Below are 20,512 nucleotides of genomic sequence, written 5' to 3' on the forward strand. Positions count from 1 at the left end.
GCACTACATCTTCCTTGGGATCCAAATTGTCCGAGAAACCCTCAACTGCCCATGGCCAGTACTACAAACATGATCTCCGTGCTGACAGGGAAAATCTCAATTATCGCCTAAGAACTAAACCGGTTTCTCCTCACTTAGTGTACACAAAGATGGTTCATGTAACCCTTTTTTTTTAATGTCAAAAAGGTGTTGTAACCCCACCTTAGCCAATGTTGCTGGACATTGTTAATTGGTCAATAATGTTTTAAGGGTTAATTTAATTGGTTCTAGCTATTTGCGCAAATTGCCTTAAACTTAAAACACTGGCTGCTTCAAGCTATGTTTCTTATCTTAGTGTCTTTTGAAGCATCCCATTCTTTAAGATCAGACCTCAGCAATCAAAGAAGGTATGTCCCTGAGAGGGAGGATCCCAAGTTCAGGGTTTCTCTTTCCAGACTGTGACAGCACTTTTAATTCTTTTAGAAATATTAGTGGAAAAATACAGAAATATAATATAACCCAACTTCTTATTGCCTGTTGATCATTAATTACTTATTCTTCATTAATAGGGTAACTGAGGTACTTCCTTTTAATACAATCATCTGTTGCTAGTTGCTGCCCACTTCCAAGTTTATAATAGGTTAGCTTGAGATAAAAGTTTAGCAACATCAACATGGCTTCTTTTCTGCCCACGTTAGTGCAAAATGGTGACTTGACTAAGTTAGTTCTTTGCAGGTTACAGAATTATATAAAAAGCCTATTATAAAATATGATCAATCTTGAGCAAGCACACTAAATGCCACTGAAATAAATCTATAATCTAGGCCAGTTTACAAATTGAAATATTACTCCATTTGAACAACTGCCTTTTGTTAATAGACAATTTGCATCTCCATTGTGCGCAAGGGACATAATACGCTCATGTTACCATTCTCCTTGATGTCAAGGGCAGTCACTCTCACCTCAGCTCTGGAATTCAGCTTCTTAGTCCATGAGGTCTGAAGTTGAGTGGCCCTGGCAAAACCCAAACTGAGCATTGGTGAACAAGTTTTTCCTGAATAAATGGCATTTGATAGGATCACCAGGTATGTCCCTGAGTGGGAGGATCCCAAGTTCAGGGTTTCTCTTTCCAGACTTCCATCGGTACTTCCATCACTTTGGTGATGATTGAGAGTAGGCCAACGGGTGGTGGTAATTGGCCAGATTGGATTTGTCTTGCCTTTTATGGACAGGACATGCCTGGACAGTTTTCTGTATTGTCAGGTATTGTAGCTGTATTGGAACTGCTTGGCTAGGGGTGCAGCTAAATTTGGAGCACAAGTCTTCAGTACTATAGTTTAGAAGTTGTCAGGGCTAAAGACTGGCACCAATGATGCTAGGGACCTCAGGAGGAGGCTGAGATGGTTCCTCCACTTGGCACTTCCGACTGAAGCTGGTTCAAAATGCTTCCACCTTGTCTAATGTGTTGGGCTCTCCCATCATTGAGGATGGGTATGTTTGCTTTATACATAATGCCATAAATATTGTTATACACACCCTTGTGCAAATATCTTGCTCTTTCACTTCCTATTAATCCTACATGATGCAATCCCTATGACTCAAGCAGAGCTAGAGCAGGCTTCTCATTGCCTACCCTGAAAGAAACGATACCCGATCCAATGTCCTCTGAGCTTTGGAGCCTATGAGCTGTGCAGAGGCAGGGTTGGCCATCGGGATAAGAGGCAGCACGTAGGGCTCTGTCTGGATTGGTGGGAAGGGTGGGAGACACTACCAGGGATGAGAAGTGGGATGAACTTGAGAAGAATCCTTACCTCCATGTGCCATTTATCCATCTTTGCTCTCATGGTCCACATGCATTCCACTACTTATTAAAAGCTGGAGAGCATTTTATTGCATTTCAGTGAGGTGTTGAGTCATGAGGGCAAGATGTTCCATTCAACAAATATGCAGTTCGTGTGCAACCGCAGTGAGAAATTCATCTTGGGGAATATCCGCTATCCTGGCAGCACCTGTAATGCTCTCACTTTCAACAGTATGCACCATCCACGCTGTCTGGCTTCTAAGACACACAGAGGATGGTTGCTCTAAGACGAGGAGTACCCCCCACTGCATTTGGCTCATGACCCTTTTTTGCTATCCCATTATGCAAGATCAGTGGGCCTTCAATAAGAGTGCATGCAATATTGTACAGCAAGTCATTGCCCTGCTGGAGGAGAGATTTTGCTGCCTTGATTGATTGGCATGATCTTTGCAATACATGCCCGAGAGGGACTCCAAGTTTGTGGTCATGGGCTGCGTCCTCCGCAACCTTGCTATTATGAAGGTTCAGTAACTTGTAGCTAAAATCCCTCATTCCTAGAACCATTCTGGTAAATCTCCTCTGTATTCTCACATCCATATTAAAGTGCGGTGACCAGAACTGGATGCAATACCCTGGTTGTGGCCTAAACATTGGTTTATAAAGGTTCAGCATAATTTCCCTGCACTTGTACTCAATGCTTCTATTTATGAATCCCAAGATCTCATATGTTTTGCTAACCACTCTCTCAAAACGTCCTGCCACCTTCAAGATCTATGCACATGCATATCTGGGTCCCTTTGTCCCTGAATACTCTTTAGAATTGTGCCATTAGGTCTTATGTTGCATCACCTCATCTTCTCTGTACTAAATTCTATTTGCCACTTGTCTCCCCATTCTGCTAGCCTGTGTCCTTTGCAGTTGATTAGTATTATCCCCACTATTTGCCACTCTTCCCAGTTTGTTATCATCGGCAAATTATGAAATTTTATTCTGCATTCCAATATTCAAGTCATTTATATGTATTGAAAAAGCAATGGTGCTAGCACTGAACCTTGGGGAATACCACTGTCTACCACCTTCCAGTCTGAAAAATAACCATTCACCATGACTCGCTGTTTTCTGTCATTAAGTCAATGTCTTATTCAAGTTGACACTGACTCTCCTGTTCCATAAGTGCTGATTTTGTTAACCAGCCTTTTATATGGTATTTTATCAAACATTTTCTTAAAATTCACATAGGCCTGAATTTTTAGCTCGGTGGCTGGGCGCGATCGGTGGGCCCAGGAGCAGTTGGGAAATGGACCACCAACTGTGACTGGCCACTGACCACGATTTCACGCTGGCTGGCCAATTAATGGCCAGCCAGTGTGAAGCGTGCTGAAAAGCTCAGCGCTGTTGGGGTGGGAATGGGAGGAGGGTAGGTGATGACATCAATGTGGGTGCGGGCAAGCACTGACAGAAAGCTTCCTGAAGGCAGAGAGCTTCCTCAGGAAGCTGAAGACCCGAAAAGCAGGAAATAAAGTTTTTAAAATCAGGAAAAAAATGTCTCAGCATCACAATCAGGCACCTGAACATATATATTATAAAAATACTGTCCACAGATTTTTATTTAATAATGGAAACCTCACCCCACTCTTGGATGAAAAATGTAAAGGCCACCTGGTTGGATTCGCCTGTCCACCAAGCGTAAGGTTTGACAGGTTACATACAATGACAGACAGTTGCACTGTTAATGGGCTTAATTGCCCTCTTAATTGTCAGAGGGCGCACCAACTGAAATATCGCGCGAGCGTGGTATCACGTTGGGACACTTGCCTGACCTCATCTCGTGTGATTTCACACTTGATCAGGTCGGGTGCATGTCCACCCAATCAGCATAAAATTCAGGCCATAGATATAATGCTTTGTTTTCCCTTCATTAATCTTATCTGCTACTACATCATAAAGATCAAATAGGTTAGTCAAATCCAATGTGCCTTCTACAAATCTGTAATGGCTACCCTTAATTAACTCACACCTCTCTTACTTCATGCTGATTTTTTTCCTGATTATTGTTTCTAAAACTACTGATGTTAGACCACCAGCCTGCTACTAGGAATGTTCTTATACCCTTTCTTGAAAAAGAATGATTTGTCATTCTAGCACCTCCCCCATATCTAGGGAAGATTGGAAAATTATGCTGAGCCTTTCCATTATCTCCACTCCCATTTCCTTTAGCAACTTAGAATGCAAGCCATCTGGACAAGGTGACTTATCCATTCAAAACATAGCCAGTCTTTGAAGTACATCCTGCCTATCAATTTTCACCCCAACCATTACTACTCCCATCTCCACATCAACTGATATTTTGTCAGTACTTTCTTTAGTAAACACTGATACAAAGTACAATGAGCACTTTAGTATTCTAACCTTGCACTGTACCTCTAAACAGATATAACCATCTTTGTCCCTAATATGACTCACTCTTCCTACCCACTTACTATTTACATGCTGTTAGAAGGTTTTTGAGTTCCTTTTTATATTGACTGTTATCCTCTTCTCATATTCCCTCTTTGCCAGTCTTATTTTCCTCTTCACTTCCCCTCTCAACTTACAACTTATTGTATCGGTGTGGTTCTCGCTTAAAGAATTTACCTTTTTTTGTTTCATCATATTCTCTATTTCCCTCACCAATCAAGGAGCCCTAGCCTTCCCCTAACCTTGGTTCCCCAATCTTTTGCCTTTGTTGGAATGTACTTAGCTTGTACCTGAAACATCTTTTTAAAGATCATCCATTGTTCCAGTAGTCTTACCTGCTAGTCTTTCGTTCCATTTGACCCTAGCTAGATCCTCTCTCGTCCCATTGAAATTAGCCCTCTTCTAAATTAGAGCATAGGGTTTTTAGATTGTTCTATGCTATCTGCCGCTCCTGCATTGGCATCCTCCCATCTACGTAAGATGATGGTCATTCAGCAAACCAATCCATTTGAGATAGGGTAGCTTCTTATGGTGCACTTTTGCTGATGGCTGAAAAGACCAATCTGTGATAAGCAGGTTTTGCCACAAATGCCATATATAAAGTGGTTATCAGGAGTTGTTATGGTTTGATGTCTTAGGCGTTGACAACTGTTGCCAAGTTGTTGTAGCCACTGATCGTCATGCTAGCTCCCAGGTGACATCTCCACTTATCTCTGTCATTGGCTAGTGTCTCCCAGGTATGAAAATCGTGTAGGGCCTTTATGTCACGCTTGCAAGCATCCTTGAACTGGAGCATTGGGCATCCTACTGGTCTTATGGCTCCAGCCACCTCGCCATGAAAATCATACGAGCATACAAATTAGGAGCAGGAGTAGAGAAGACTGAGTGATCTCTAAATGGATTAACACCTGTGGAATTTTTTCAGCTGTCTTTCCCCAAGTGTCACCTATCAGTTTCACCAGCGAGGTTACACAGAATGCATTGTCCCGTTGCTGGAGATGGGTCTATTTGAGAAGCTTTGTCAGACTGAAGGCATACAGATATGAGCATACTGAGGATAGTGGAACAGCTTTTGGCTCATGAAGGCTGCCATTGCAATTGGGATGCTGCACCTCATGTCAGCATGGACATATGCTCTCGGGGCTACGTCATCCTTCAAAGGATCAGGATAATGTGAGCCTGTTGTGTAACTATTCACTCTCATATTGAAGTGCATGGTTGAAGTTGAGAGGAATAGCAACATTGGTGTTCATGTTGCCCCATGATGGACAGCACTTATCCAAGAGGAGACTCAGTGCAACTCATTATCCTCCTCATAGGTTCTGGTGGCTATGAGGGCCTTATGTACACATCTATCTTGTCTGGCCCATGCTATGGTCTCTTCCCCTGCAGCCTTGGCTTCCTCGACCTCAATCCCTTCGATGTCCTCCTCATTGGAGATGTGCAGCTCCTCCATGTCGGCATCTGGAAAGCTCTCTCCCCTTTGCAGCGTCAGGTTGTGAAGCACGCAACAAGCCACGATGATCCACTAGAACCTCTGGGGAGTGCACTGGAGTGCTCTGCCAAATATGTCAAGGAATTGGAATCACATCTTGAAGCTGCCAGCAGTGTGCTCCACCAATATTTAGGTAGCAGCATGAGCATTGTTGAATCTTCTCTCTACAGGTTCCTCAGCCATGTCCTTTGTGGGTACCCTTTGTCACCGAAGAGCCACCCCTGATCCTGTGTGGCCCCTTGAAGATGTCCAAGATCTATGATCTACTCAAGATATAGGAGTCATGGCAGTTTCCTGGGTATCTGGCGCAAACCTGCAGGATTTGTTTGATATGGTCGCAGACCAGCTGGTCATTGAGCGAGTGGAAGCCTTTCCTGTTGATGTATTGGAGTGCCTGTTGCCAGGGAGCTTTTATAGCCACATGAGTGCAGTGCACCCTGCACCTGTGAATCCGGCAATCTCAGCAAAGCCCAGTGCTCTGGTGTCCTGCCTTGCTTGATCTTTGTCGAAGTTCATGTAATTGTGGGCCTTGGCAAAAAGGGTGTCTGTTACCTCCTGTATGTACTTATACATGGAAGCTTGTGAGATCCTGCAGAGGCCCCCAGTAGAGCCTTGGAAATAGCAACTCACATAGAAGTTAAGGACAGCAATGACTTTCAGAGCCACTGGCAATGGATGTCTTCCCAGATCCTGTGGTGCCAATTCCTGGAGAATGTGGCAGATGTGAGTCACCAGATCCCTGGACATGCAGAGATGCCAGCAACAGTATCTTTCACTCATTTGCTTAAATTACATGCGTGTACTCTACACCATTGGTCTTGTGAGCCACCTACATACAACGTTTCTGTGAACCTCATCCTATGTGTCCAGAGGGGGCCATGCTGCCCCTTGCTCATCAGGGTGAAGCTGCTCCCTTTGGTGAGCCAGGCGCCTCCGTTGCAATCTTCTCCTTCTCTCCTTGCCTGTAAGCAATTATGCAGCAGCAATAAATCCAGGCTCCATCTTCCTGATGGTCTCCTCTCTGCAGCATCAATGAGAAACAGATATGATTCACCATTAGCCTCCAAAGGTTCTATTTCTGTTGATGACTCATCAGTGAATGTGGGTTTAAGGGTTCTAATGTCGGCAACTATTTGCCCTTGAAATCCTGGCTAGTGCAGGGTGCATTTCGAGTTTTTTTTTTTCCTACCCCCCTCCCCCACCTTTTACATGATCAGTATGAAATTGCTTTGGCTAGGTGCTTGGATTTGCTGCTTTTAGCCCAGGTGTTGAGATCCTCATTCACTGCACTCTAATACTATACTGTTTGGAATACTCATGAGGGAGAATGTTTAGTTAGGAAATTAGATTATTTGAGGGGGGCTTGAGCCTTCTCTTCTGTGAACCTGCCAGTGCCATGATTCTAAAACACATTTGAAGCTTGACCAGTTGCCCTAATTGCTTGGAACTTTGTTATCACTCTGGGGAATTTCCATGCTGTGAACAAAGAATTAATACATGGAGATTGATTAATGCCACTTTTTGGGATTAGTCTTGCATGAATGTACTTCATAGCTTCACTCTCCTGATTCTCTACATTGTCATTGAAAAGCTCCTAACATTTCTTGGCTGTGCATCTCTCCTCATTTGGGAATGCACAGTTAAATTGGATGCCCCTTTAATCAGTCCCCCAATGCAGTGCATCGGTCCTCCAATTGGCTCTCAGAGCCCTCATCAGCAGATTATCTTCTCATTTTAATTTTGTATGGCCATCACTGCAGTTTGGAAGATTATGGTGCTGCGGTCTCACTACCAGACCAGCTTGGACTCCACCCCGCTGTGTGAGTGTGGAAATCCCTCCTAGCTTAATGTTCGGGTTTACCTCCATCCAAGACCTTTCAATCCTCACACGGTATTCCTTGGTCCCATCACAACTGTGGTGGATATCCCTTTGTTACCCCCTGAATATTTTGAGGTGGATGTGCCCATGCCCCATCTGGACCTCACTCTGCCCATCTTGCAGCCATTTGCTCACTGGAATATATACCCACCTCCGACACCTTTGAATGGCCCCACAATACCTTTTCCCCATCTATGGACTGCAGATGTCTCCCCTGACTTAGTGTCCCATATTCAGCTCATTATGATGCCAGAAACTCCACGGTCCAACACGCGTAATGATATAAGCACACCCTGTGCACAACATGCTGGGCATGACTGAGACTGAACTGACGTGCTCCTCCTCCCTGGAATGGGACAAAGACAGTCTTTGCAAGCTCAACAATGTAAACTGAATTGCTTTTTCACTCAGCGATCCTCCCAAACTAGCCTAACTCGCTTATGTCATTCTGTAACTTACTCTCTCTATCCTGGTGTAGAGGACACTTTTCTCCCCGCAAACCCCCTCAGTCATGTGTCTGAATGCAACCTTCACAACTCTTCCTCCTCTGCTTGATGAGTGCCAAGATACTTTTGGAGATTTGCCTATCAGAGGACTGCTGCATTTGTGATTTTGTCATTCTATGAGATGCCCAGAAAGCACCATAAACAGTGAAGATGAAAATTGTTGAGCACTGGCTGAAAGTTATCTGCATTTTTCAGCAAAACAAGAAGGTGCTAAGAACCAGGCCTCAAAAAGCAGCATCTTGGTCCTAAGACTCAGCTTGATGTTATTCAATGCATGTTTCGTAAGTCAGCCAAAGCTAATTTTCCAATGTGAGTATCGAGTTCTGCATGAAGAGATAGGTTGTCTGATACCATGGATCAAAGTAGCAGATTTTGCCAACCACTTCTAGTGGGGTATTAACGTGATCAACGGCAGAAATTTGACACCCTGTCCCATAATCATGGCTTTCTTGAAGCTTATAGTAAGGGAGAACAAGTTACAGGCATGGAAGAGATATTCCATTAATCTTTCTACCTGAGTTACCATGTGAATGATGGGTGCGGCATCAGCAGCATAGAAGCATCTCTGATCAAGACATGCTGTATTTTATTATCTTCGCTTTCTGTCTGCACAGATTGTAAAGTTTGCCCTCTGACCTAGTATGCAGGTAAACTCCTTTCATATCTGGAGGGATGGCAAAGGTCAGGAGCTGCCCCTCGATTCAGGGATGACTTCTACTCAAGGGAATGAGTTTCTGTCATGGGTCTTCAGGTAACTGAACAGGTTGATTCTCAACTCACATATCTTTGGGCATATGCAGCTGGATATCCCATGAGGTAGTGGGATCTAGACCACAGCATTTGCTACCTTTTCCTTCCTTCTCTGCTGCTGCTCTACCTCATCATTAAGACATTGTGACTCAAAGTGTCAAGCAGCCTGATGGACAAGTTGTCGCCATTTTGAATGATTGGTAGAAAGCTCTTCCAAGTCTTTAACGTCAATGTTGCCGCACTTCAAGGAGAGCTTCAGAGAAAGTTTTCCTTTGTCCTCCCCTGGAACATTGAACATTTGAGAGGTGAGAGAACAGGACCGACGAGGAAGACAGTTTTCAGCCAACCGGATACAGTGTCAGTCCACTGGAGTTGATTTTAGAGGAGTTTTCCTGAGTGCTTGAGTAGTTGACTCGAAGAAGGACATGAATGTTTGTTTGACAGTCCTCCCATTGAATCTGGAGGATCTGGCAGAGACACTGATGATGGAATTTCTCTGCACTCTTTGTGTCACGGATACACAGTCCAGATCTCAATGCAGTATAGGAGCATGGTGATGACAACTGTTCTGTGCGCTAGAATTTTTGTTGACTTGCGCAGAGCTTTGTTGTCAAATACTTGCTGTCCTAGTTTGTAGAAGGTTGAACTGGTGCAGTTGATCCAGTGTTGGAACCTCTTGGAAATGTGGCCAAGGCATGGGAAGTGTTCAATGTATTCCAGAGTCTCTCCTTCAATACATATGGGAGGTGAAATATTTGGCTGAACAATTGTGGGTTTATATATGAATTTTGTTTTGGCAACATTCAAGGACAGGTCAAGTTTCTTGTATGCAGAATTAAGAGACCAAATCTGGTGCAGAATGTCAATAACACTACAGTCGTCCATAAACTGTAAATCATGTACCCTTGTGGTGGTCAGTTTAGTTTTGGCACAGAGGTTGCCATGGTTAAAGAGTTTTCCATCTAGATAGTATTTAGTACTCACAGCAGAGGGCAGTTGATCTTTAATGAGGTGAATAGCCACTATCAGGTAGATTGTAAACAGTATGAGGGCTATCATTCAGTCTTGTTTGACCAAAGTGGGGGCTAGGACATAGCCCTGTTTAACTCCATTACCAGTCTAAACAATATGACATGATGATCACTCTTACCCTAATGCTCTCTCACAGACATTTAGTCCACCTGACACACCTCATTCCCCAATTTGTCAATTAAAGGAGTCCCATGAATAAGGCAGATGAGCTGAGGATATGGATAGACACTTGGAATTATAATGTCATAGGTATTATTGAAACATAGCTTGAAGGAGGTCAGGAAGACAGTTGAGCATTCTTGGTTGGAGGATGGATAAAAAAGAATTGCAATTTTGGTTAAGGAAACAATTAAATCTGTGAGGAGTGTGAAATGCCAGATGGATCATCAAATGAGGCCTTATGGGTTGAACTGAAGAACAAAAGATGAGCAATCACACAATATTTGCTAAAGAGCTCCAAACAGGCAGAACAAAATATAGTGTAAATATTTAGGCAAAATTATAAGAAATCTTTAAACAACAGGTCAATACTAGTAGGGGACTTCTAGCCTTATACTAACTAGGATAGAATCAGTGTGAAAGGTATTGAGAGCACAGAGTTCTTTAAATATGTAGGGAATTTTTTTGGCCAGTCCATAGCAAACTCAGATAGAGAAAGGTCAGTTCTGGACTTTGTTTTAGGGGACTTAGCCGGGCAGGTGGAAGGAGCATCAGTAGGACAGCATGAGTGGTAATGATCATGATTCAGTTAGATTTAAGGTAGTAATGGTAAAGGACAAAGACAAACCAGGAATAAAAATTCTCAACTGAAGAAAGTCCAGTTTTGCTAAGCTTCAATGTGATTTAGCAAAAGTGGACTGGGAAAGAGCTACTTTCCCAGGTAAATCAGTGCCAGAGCAGTGGGAGCCATTCAGCATGGGTTCAGAATAAATATATTCCCAAAAGAGAAAGAGTGGAACTCCTAAACATAGAGCAAGTTGGATTTCAAGGAGCATAAAAGGGAAGTTATGTCAGACCCTGAGCATCCAATATTCCAGAAAGCGTACTGTAGTATAGAAAGTACAAAGGTTAAATTAAAAAGGAAATTAGGAGAGCAAAGAGAGGATGTGAAAAGATATTGGCAAGGAAAATCCAGATATTTTATGAATACATAAAGAGCAAGAGAGTAACTGAGGAAAGAGTAGGTCCTCTTAAAGACCAAAATGTATCGTGTGTGGAGGCAGAAGATGTGGACATGGTTCTTAATGAATAGTTTGCAACTATCTTCACAAAAGAAGGGTATGATATATACATTGTAATTAAGGAGGAGGAGTATGAAATATTGGATAGGATAAACATAGTGAGAGAAAAGAAAGTAGATAAATTGCCGACTTGGAGCAATAGAGGAAATCGTGAAGGCTCTGACCATCATTTTCCAATTATCTCTGGTTTCAGGTGTCATGCTGGAGGATAGATGCACCATTGTTTAAAAAGTGAAGAAAGGGATATTACAACCTAATTACAGGTCAGTCAGCCTAACCCTGGTGCAGGAAGGCAGCTTGCCACCACCTTCTCAAGGGCAATTAGGGATTGGCAATAAATGCTGACCTAGCCAATGCCTCCCACATTCCATGAATGAATAAAACAAAGGAAAATATCAGTGAACTGGTCAGGTGGGCAGGATACTGGCAAATAAAATTCAGTCAAATTCAGCATTTGGAGGGAGAAAACAAGACAAGGAGATACACAATAAATGGTAGGGTACTGAGAGTCGTAAAGGAGCCGAGGGACCTTGGAGTACGTGCCCACAAATCGCTAAAGGTAGCAGGACAGGTTAAGATGGTTAAAAAGGCATATGGTCTACTTTCCTTTATCAGCTGAGCCATAGAATATAAGAGCAGGGAGGTTTTGCTAGAACTGTATAAAACATAAGTTATGCTACTGCTGGAGTAACATGTACCACTCTGGTCACCGCATTACAGGAAAGACGTGATTGCACGAAAGAGAGTACAGAAAAGATTTATGAGGATGTTGGCAGGTCTGGATGAATTTCAGTTATGAGAAAAGATTGGATAGGCTGGGGTGGTTTCCTTTGGATCAGAGGAGGCTGAGGGGAGGTATAATTCAGATACACAAAATTATGAGTGGCTGTTACATCTTCCTGTTCCCATAAATTAGAAATAATCTCACTTTAGATTTAAAGTGCTGGAGCTTCATCGAGTGTATTTCTTGCACGTCTCCACACAGCTGGTAGGCTGCCACAATGTAACTGGGTATCTGACTGCAATGCGTCAGTCAATGTGGCACCCCAGGATATATATTCACGTAACAATTCATTCCAATCTCTTTATGAATCATATAACAATCCCTCTTTTTTAAAAAAATATAAATATAATGCCCCTATTTCAATGTAACTGTTGCAATCATTAACCTTTTTGAAACTAGAAAAGATTAACAATCGATTTCTATAATTAAACAGATCATTTTGCGTCTTTTATGGTTTGTTTTCTTTTCCAAAAATATTACTCACGGTAACACTTAAGTAGTAGGATATTTTGCTGCTATCTTGTAGATTTGGCATTCATGGCTCTCAGTGGTGAGTTGACATGCTGCACAGGTGATGTTGCGTGTGTTGTTCTTGGTGTTGTAGGAGTCTTGCTCGATCTTGCTAATGTTAAACTTGCTGGTGTTGTTGATGTTTCACCACTTGTTGGTGATGCTGCTGATGTTGTCTTGGCGGTTAGTGATGTTGTTGGTGTTGTTGATGATCTTTTCTGCTTTTCCAGCTCGTGTAAATCAAATAAAGTCGCTGTTCCTTCTAATTTGCTTACCAATTTCGGTCACAATGATGTATGACCTTGGAGTCTTAGCTTCACCAACAACGTTTACTGGGTTCCAGGTTTTTATGATTGAATCCTGTACATGTACAGTTTGTCCTTTCAACAACTCGGGCAGGGACTTAGCAGGTTTGTTGGAGCATTGATCTCCTTCTACCTGTGCATCAATGAGTCATTATCTGACTTCCTCCTAGTCACTTGGTGGGAGTATCTTGCTTAGCAGAGTTGCCTTATATTTTCTTCCATTCGACAGCTGTGCAAGCGATTTCATGTCAGCCTTGAAAGGTGTAGATTGAAGTGACAATAAGGCATGGTTTGGGGCTTACTTTTTCTATCAGCATTTTGTGAGGTTCTCTTGACTGCCTGGATATATCTTTCTATAAACCTGCATCCCCTTGGGTAACATGGTGATGAGGTGATGATGCTGAATCAAAACTGTTCAGTGTGAACTCCTTAAATTCTCTGGAGGTGAACTGGGTCCAATTGTTCTTTCAAGAATCCCTTGCTCAGTGAACAGAACTCATACTGCTGAGATGATTGTTATAGTTCTCCAGTTCTGGGTGCCACACTTTATGAAAGATGTGAAGGCATTGGAGAGAGTGCAGAAAAGATTCACGAGAATGTTTCCAGAGATGAGGAACTTCAGTTATGCAGGCATATTGGAGAAGATGGAACTGTTTTACCTGGAGAAGGCTGAGAGGAAATTTGATAGATGTATTCAAAATCATAAGGGGTCTGCACAGAATAGATAGGGAAAAACTGTTCCCATTGTTGGAAGGATCAAGAATGAGAGGGCAGAGATTTAAAGTAATTGGCAAAAGCTAGGATCTGGAATGCACTGCGCGAGAGTATGGGAAGGCAGGTTCAATCGAGGCACTCAAAAGGGAATTAGATTGTTATCTGAAAAGGAAGAACATGCAGAGTTACCGAGAGAAGGCAGGGGAATGGCATTAGGTGAATTGCTCACTCTGAGAGCTGATACAGACTAGGTGAGCTGAATAATCTCCTTCTGTGCTGTTATCATTCTGTAATTCTCTCAAATCTTTCCCCTTTCAGATAAAAGGGAACTTTGCAACAATGAGATACCATTCTTGATTGTGTGTGAATAAATCGGCTCCCACACTATGCCATGGTTTGGGTGGCACTTTAGTAGCTATCTGAATACATTGTATGTAGTCTTTGTAGATGCCGATCCTGTACACAGCTGATCTGGCTCTGGTCTCAGCTGATGTTAGAGCTTTGGATGCAAATGCTATTGGTCTTCCTCTTGAACCAGGACTGTTCCCAGTCCTTTCGTGGAAGCATCTACTTGCGGAGTGACAGATATCATTCTGTTTTAGTATGAAAGACTTGTCTCTTTTGTATACTATTTCTTTGAGTTTGTTGAAACTCCTCTTGTGTGACTCTGAGCACTAGTACTCAACATCTTCTTTCATCAGCTCTTGTAGGCTTACTGTGTGTTCTAACATGTGAGATATAAAAGAAGTCATGTACTCAGTCAAGCCAAGGAACCTTCTCAACTCTTTGCCTCTTTGAGCTTCCATCTCGGAGATGGTTGTGATGTTTTCAGGACTTAGTTTGACTCCATCAGGTGTGTACACCATTCCGAAGAACAGACATTCTATCACCTTCACATTTACCTGCATTTAATTTGCTCCCAGCTTTCCTGGTTCTCTCCATGGCTTCATGTAGATGGTGGTCATGATCTTTTTTCCTTTACACCATAGACCTGAATATCATCAGCAATGCCAACTGCTCCTTTTACATCCTCAGTATGTCTCATCTACTTTGAATTGGAACACATCCAGGCTCATTTTAAGGCCAAAAAGTAGGCATAGGAATTTGTACCACCCAAATATTGAATGCTGACAACAATGAAGATTCCTTGACAAGCTTCATGTTTCAGAAATGAAAACAAAAAATGCTGGAAAAACTCAGCAGATCTGACAGCATCTGTGGAGAGAGAAACAGAGTTAATGTTTTGAGTCCACATGACCTCTCAGAAGGGTCTGAAGGGCTGAAAACGTTTGCCTCTCCCAGTGCTGGTGTGATCTCTTCCAATGTTGGAATAGGATAGTGCTTCCCCTTTATTCCTTGATTAAAATCTTTGGGATCCAGGCAAATTCTTAGCTATGCATTTGGCTTCTCGCTCATCACAATGGAATTTACCCAATCTGTAGTCCCAGTGACTCTGGCAGTCACCTTCTTTTCTTCCATCTCTTGGGGCTCTCTTTTAAGCTTTCCTTTTAGTTCTATTGGTACTTTTTGTGGGGGATGAATCAATGGTTTCTTCATTGGATCAGTAGTGATGCGATACTCAAAATCTTCAAAGCATCCAACTGTCTCATAAAAACACTCTGGATACATTTGTACCAGATCTTCCTTGCTTCTGATTGGGGGAAGCTTTTAAATGGGTGCACTGCCTTCAACCCTCAGTATTGCCTTCTTCACCTCCAAACTGAGATAAGCTGAAGCTGTTTGCAACTGCTCAAGCCCAGGATAGCAGGACCGTATGTTTCAGTGATATAGGACATATAATTAACATCTTTGCTTTGTGTCCCTTTGGTTGTTTCAAGCTGTTAAATCTCAGTTCCTCCATATGCTATTAGCATGACATTGTGCGGTTTAGAGCACCTTTCCTTGGGCACCCATTTACTTGGAAATTTTCAGGAAAAATTTTCTGGTATAGTTTGGGTGGGATGATGTTACTCTCTGCTCAGTATCAAGCTTTAGCTTCAGATTTATGGTTGTGGGCTTATTTCTCGCCCTCTTCCTGATATAAATGGTGTCATTCATAAATGCTTTAATCATAGGAAATGATTCATCTTCAAGGACTAAGGACATTTTGGAAGAATTTGTGTTTTTTAAAAGACACTGTGCCTTAAAAGTTGAATGTTGAACTCTGGTTGCTGCTGTTCCTGGAAAAGACAGCATTTTACAAGAAAAGGTAATTAAGCAGTTTTAAAGAAGCTGGAAACCTCTTGACCCTGGTGGACTGTTTACAAAAGGTATGGTGGAAAAAAACATGCCTGGAAAACTGTTTTTAAAGCTGATGGGCTGGTTTTACTTTGGGGAGAAAACAAGAAGGATCAACTACCTGGGTAAAGAAGACAACAACTCCTGAAGCTCCAGACCCAGTTGGGAAAACAAAAATTGAATGGAAGTTGCTCCGAAGTTGCTCTACATTCTGAAATTGACTGACTGCAAGTTTTCCGTGAAGGCTATCTGAAAAGTAGTGCAAGAGTCATCAATTGTTTCACAGACCAGTGCTGAGAGCCCAATTGCATAACCTGGTCTCCATTTCAAGGAATCCATCATCTATCCTTTTCCCTTGAACCATTGACTTTTAACCTTCTGGCAAAATTGCTCCATTTTATTTTATCTTTTTGTTTGTGTTTTAGGGTATTTAGAATAATTATTATACTTTCCTATTTCATACTGTATGTTAATAAGCTTTGTCTTTCTACTTGACAAGTCTGGTTTTACAGTAAACTAATGATTTTGTCGTTTATTGAAGAAACCTGGGCATTGAGTGGTCATTCTGAGATTAACAGGAAAAACACATATTTAGCCATATAGCTAGTTGGAAAAATCATTTAAATATATGTTGTGACCCATGAGGTAGTGGAACTAGAGACAGACAGTGCACTCCTCCCATCTTGGTCGTACCAATGGTTGTGTGAATTTCTTTTCTCTGGGAACTGTTGCATCCAGCCATTTTATGCAGTTGTATGGTTTCTATGTCTATTGTTTTTTTTTAACTCATTGTCATCTTCCAGGGTATGGATATTTTGTTTTCTTTTACCTCTCATGTCTCTGATAACTCATTTACCATCTTCTTTCTTTGTTCTGTACATCTTTTCCCAGTGATTTGGTTTTCCATAAGTTCTGCAGTTTGATTCATATGTGGGACATTCCCTTCTATATGTGAACTCATGTGGTCATCCACAGCTCTTGTACATCTTTTTCTCTGTCAGGTGTGTATTCTTTTGTTGCTATTTCACTGCACCAACCCTGCTGCCTTTCTATTGACTGAGCTGAAAGCTAGCTGTTTCAGTAGTCAGTGTCTTCATCTATCATGGTTGCATGTGCTCAGGCAATGTCTAAGCCTGCAATATTGTGAGCTTGTCCTTTCCAATCAATTCTTTTGTCCTTCAGGGTGACCAGAGCCACAGTTGAGCTGATCTAGCAATCTTTCATCTTTATCCTTAAATTTATGCTTTGGCTGTATTTTTCAATGTTGTTATGAAATTGACATCAAGCTCACCTGATTCCTGTCTTAGGCCTTGACATTCATCTCAGTAGGTCTGATGATTTGACCTTGGCTCGAGATGTGTGCTGAATTTTTCAAAATGTTGTCAGGCCTTTGCTGTAATCTTCTCGCAGGCTCTAGCTATCAAACAAATTTAACCCTTTCTCTCCTGCCCACAAAATGATGTAGTTGACCCTTTCCTCTTCACTAGCGCCTTTTAGAAAGCTATTGAATGTCAGCCTACACTTTTGTTTAAACTTCTCAAATGTCTCTATAACATTGGGTTGGAGCTGTGTGTTTATTGCTGCAGTGGCCTTTTCATTTTCGAATGATTCACTTAGTTTTTCTCTTTCACTGGCCTAATTCAGGTTGATTTTTAATCTAATTCAGCATTAAATTTGTTTAAAATGTATGGGTTTTTACTCACAACCAATGCCACCATGTTACATCTTTTGGTTCCCATAAGTTAGAAATAATCATCCTTTAGACTCAAAATACTGTCATGTGTATTTCTTGCATTTCTCCATTTGGCTGGTAGACTGATACAATGTTATTTGGAAGATGACTGCAGTGCAACAATGAATGTGGCACTCAGGGATATAAATTAAACATAACAATCAGTTCCTAGCTCTTGATAGGAGAGAGAGTAATAACCAGGGGGCATAGATTTAAAGCAATTAGAGATATGGAAGGGAGTGGGGAATGGGGAGCTGAGAACTGTTTACACATAGAGGATGGTGGGGTTCTGGAACTCACTGCCTCAAAGGGTAGAGGCAGAGACCTTCACCTCTTTTGAAAAGTATTTGGATATGCACTTGCCCTAACCTACAAGACAATGGACGAAGAGTTGGAAAGTGGGAATAGGCTGGAGAGCACTTTCTCAGCTGGCAAAGACATGCTGGTTAGGCTGAGTGGCTTCTGCTTTAGTTGTTATGGTATCACAAACTAATAGCTATATTCCTCCAACATTAAAATGGGTAGCGTTAGCTAAACCAGACATGATCTGCTGAGATGGTAGTCCTGATAATGGAAACCTTTAAATGGAAATAACCTAAGTATGGGTCTTGAAGATTTCAAGTGATGGGCTGTGACTATTTCCTTTGGCAGCTTGTTCCATTGTGGGATTGTCTTTGGGAAGAAAGGTTGTTGATACACTGTCTTGGAAACAAATGGCCTTTGTGGTTTGTATGGATGATTACCTCATGTTTTGTCATGGCCAAAGAGCATCAGGTTCTTGTTTCTGTCAATTCCTGATAGTCCATTCCATATTTTATAGAATGTAGTGTCTATTTTGCTCCCTCCTTTGCTGTAGTGATTCCCATTCCAAATCTTTGATCAAAGAAGCAACACTGATAGATTTCCCATACTGATTTGTGCACTCTTGTGCAGCATGTCTTTGAATCACTTCAACCTTATTTATATTTCTCAGCATTTCCCCACACACAACTTGCACACTCCAAGACTGGATGAACAAATGTTTGCTAAGTTATAACTCTGATATTTTTGTTGCAATACCAAAGATTCCTCCTCAGAAATCCAAGAACTGTTTGCTTTGTGTGTTATCTGTTGAATGTGGAATTCCCATTGAAGATTATTTTTGTGATGAAGTCCTAGGTATGACTGTGTATCTGCTTGTTGGAGAATTTGATTACAGAACTTAAAGCTATTGTTGTAGGATATTGGATACAGTTCAGTAGGTATGAAGAAGTCTTTGTAGTAATATGTAGATTAACTGTATTTATTGACTCTTAGAACTATTTACAAATATACAATAAAAGGGTATAAACTAGGAGCTGTCTGGTATATGCGACTTACTGGTACACATGGTCCAACTGTCGACTGATCCTGGGTGTGAGTCATGTGCTCTCTTACATCACTGTGTAGGCAGTACTGTACTCCAGTCCCACATTAATCCTATATGTGCCAGACCCTACTTCACCTCCCTTCAAATCTTTTATCCAATGCATTTTAAGTGATTATAGTTTACCTTATGTCTTACATTGTTATCACTATCATACATTTACATTGTCCTTACTGCATTTTCACTACCCCATCTCCCCTCTTCAACTCCTTGAATTCAAGGGTTCAGATGGGGTCTGGGGGCCTTATAACCCTTCCATTTCTAATTTGCACTATTGTTGAAGGAGTGGTAAGCTCTGTTGCTGCTGGTTCTTCCTGCAGGTTTGGAGATTGTCCTGGCATCAAGGTATGTTTTCAATCTTCTCTTCCATTCTTTCATGTTGAACTGCACTTGGTCAGTTCGGCTGTGGTTGCTACGCTAACTCGTTTCTTTTGGGGGGACAAACCTTGTACTCATCTCCTTGTTGCTTTCTTCCCTTCTTCCATCATTCGTGTGGGTCATCACAGCATGTGTGGAAGTTTACGTTTCAAAAAATGGAACCCTTGTTTCACAATTTTACTCAAATTTTTGAGTAATTTCTTCTTTTCCAGTTGTTTTTTGAGCTTATGAATCTTTTCATTCAGCTCAGCAACTCCTCTGCTAAGCTGAGTTGTCTTTGTTTCAGAGTTATCTAGGAACTCATATATAAATTTTACAATTTCTCCTGGGCATTCAGTTCTGTTCGGAATCTTTCTTCCATTGTCATTGACTGTTCCTCGGGTTCTTTCAATTCACTCGTTAGATTGTCAATCTGTTCTGTAGAAGTTCTCTTATCTGATTTCAAAGTCTGGATTTTCTTTTCCATATTGCATATCTCAGTCTTCATGTTGTGCAGATTGGACCAAAGTTCAAGAAGTTCATCAGTTGTGGATTTTAATTCTGTTTTCATGCGATTGTTATGATGCATCTGCAAATCTTTCCCCTGTTCCAGGCATTTTGCATGATGCTTACTACAGACTTCTGATACTTGAACTGCATCAAGTTTTATTTGGAGATCTATCTTTCTTGAGTTTGCTTCAACAAGTTTGTCATGTAAGCATTTCAAGTCCTCTTTCAAGTGTCCTGTGTCATGTCAGCATCATTCCAGTGTCCTCATCAGTTCTTGTTTTTCCTTTACAAACTCATCTTTCGTACATGAAAGTTGGTTCTCTATGATGATCAGTTTTTCATTACCAGAGCATAATTCCTCTGCAATACCAAAGATTCCTCCTCAGAAATCCAAGAACTCTGTTTGCTTTGCGTGGTATCTGTTGAATGTGGAATCCCCATTGAAGATTATTTTTGAGATTAAGTCCTAGGTATGGCTGTGTATCTGAGCTATCCTTCAAGTTCACATTCTGTAATTGCTCTTCTGCCAATTGTTTCTGAGATTCTTCACACTCTTTTGTGAGAAGTTCTACTTGCTCCTGCCTTTCTAGGTTCTTAATTTTCATTTTTTCATAGATATCTTTGGAAATTAAATGTTTTCCCAAGTTTTCTTCCAAGTGTCCAACCATTTTCCTCAGCTCTGTAGTCTCTTTCTTGTACCTCTTCGCTTCCTCCTGGAATATAGAAGTTTCCGCAAGGTCTTGGGGTTTTCCACAAGCTGCCACCATGTTGTAGGGTGTTGGATACAGTTTGGTAGGTCTGAAGAAGTCTTTGTAGT

This window comes from Carcharodon carcharias, chromosome 2 (assembly GCF_017639515.1).
Source record: "Carcharodon carcharias isolate sCarCar2 chromosome 2, sCarCar2.pri, whole genome shotgun sequence".
NCBI classification, from domain to species: Eukaryota; Metazoa; Chordata; class Chondrichthyes; order Lamniformes; family Lamnidae; genus Carcharodon; species Carcharodon carcharias.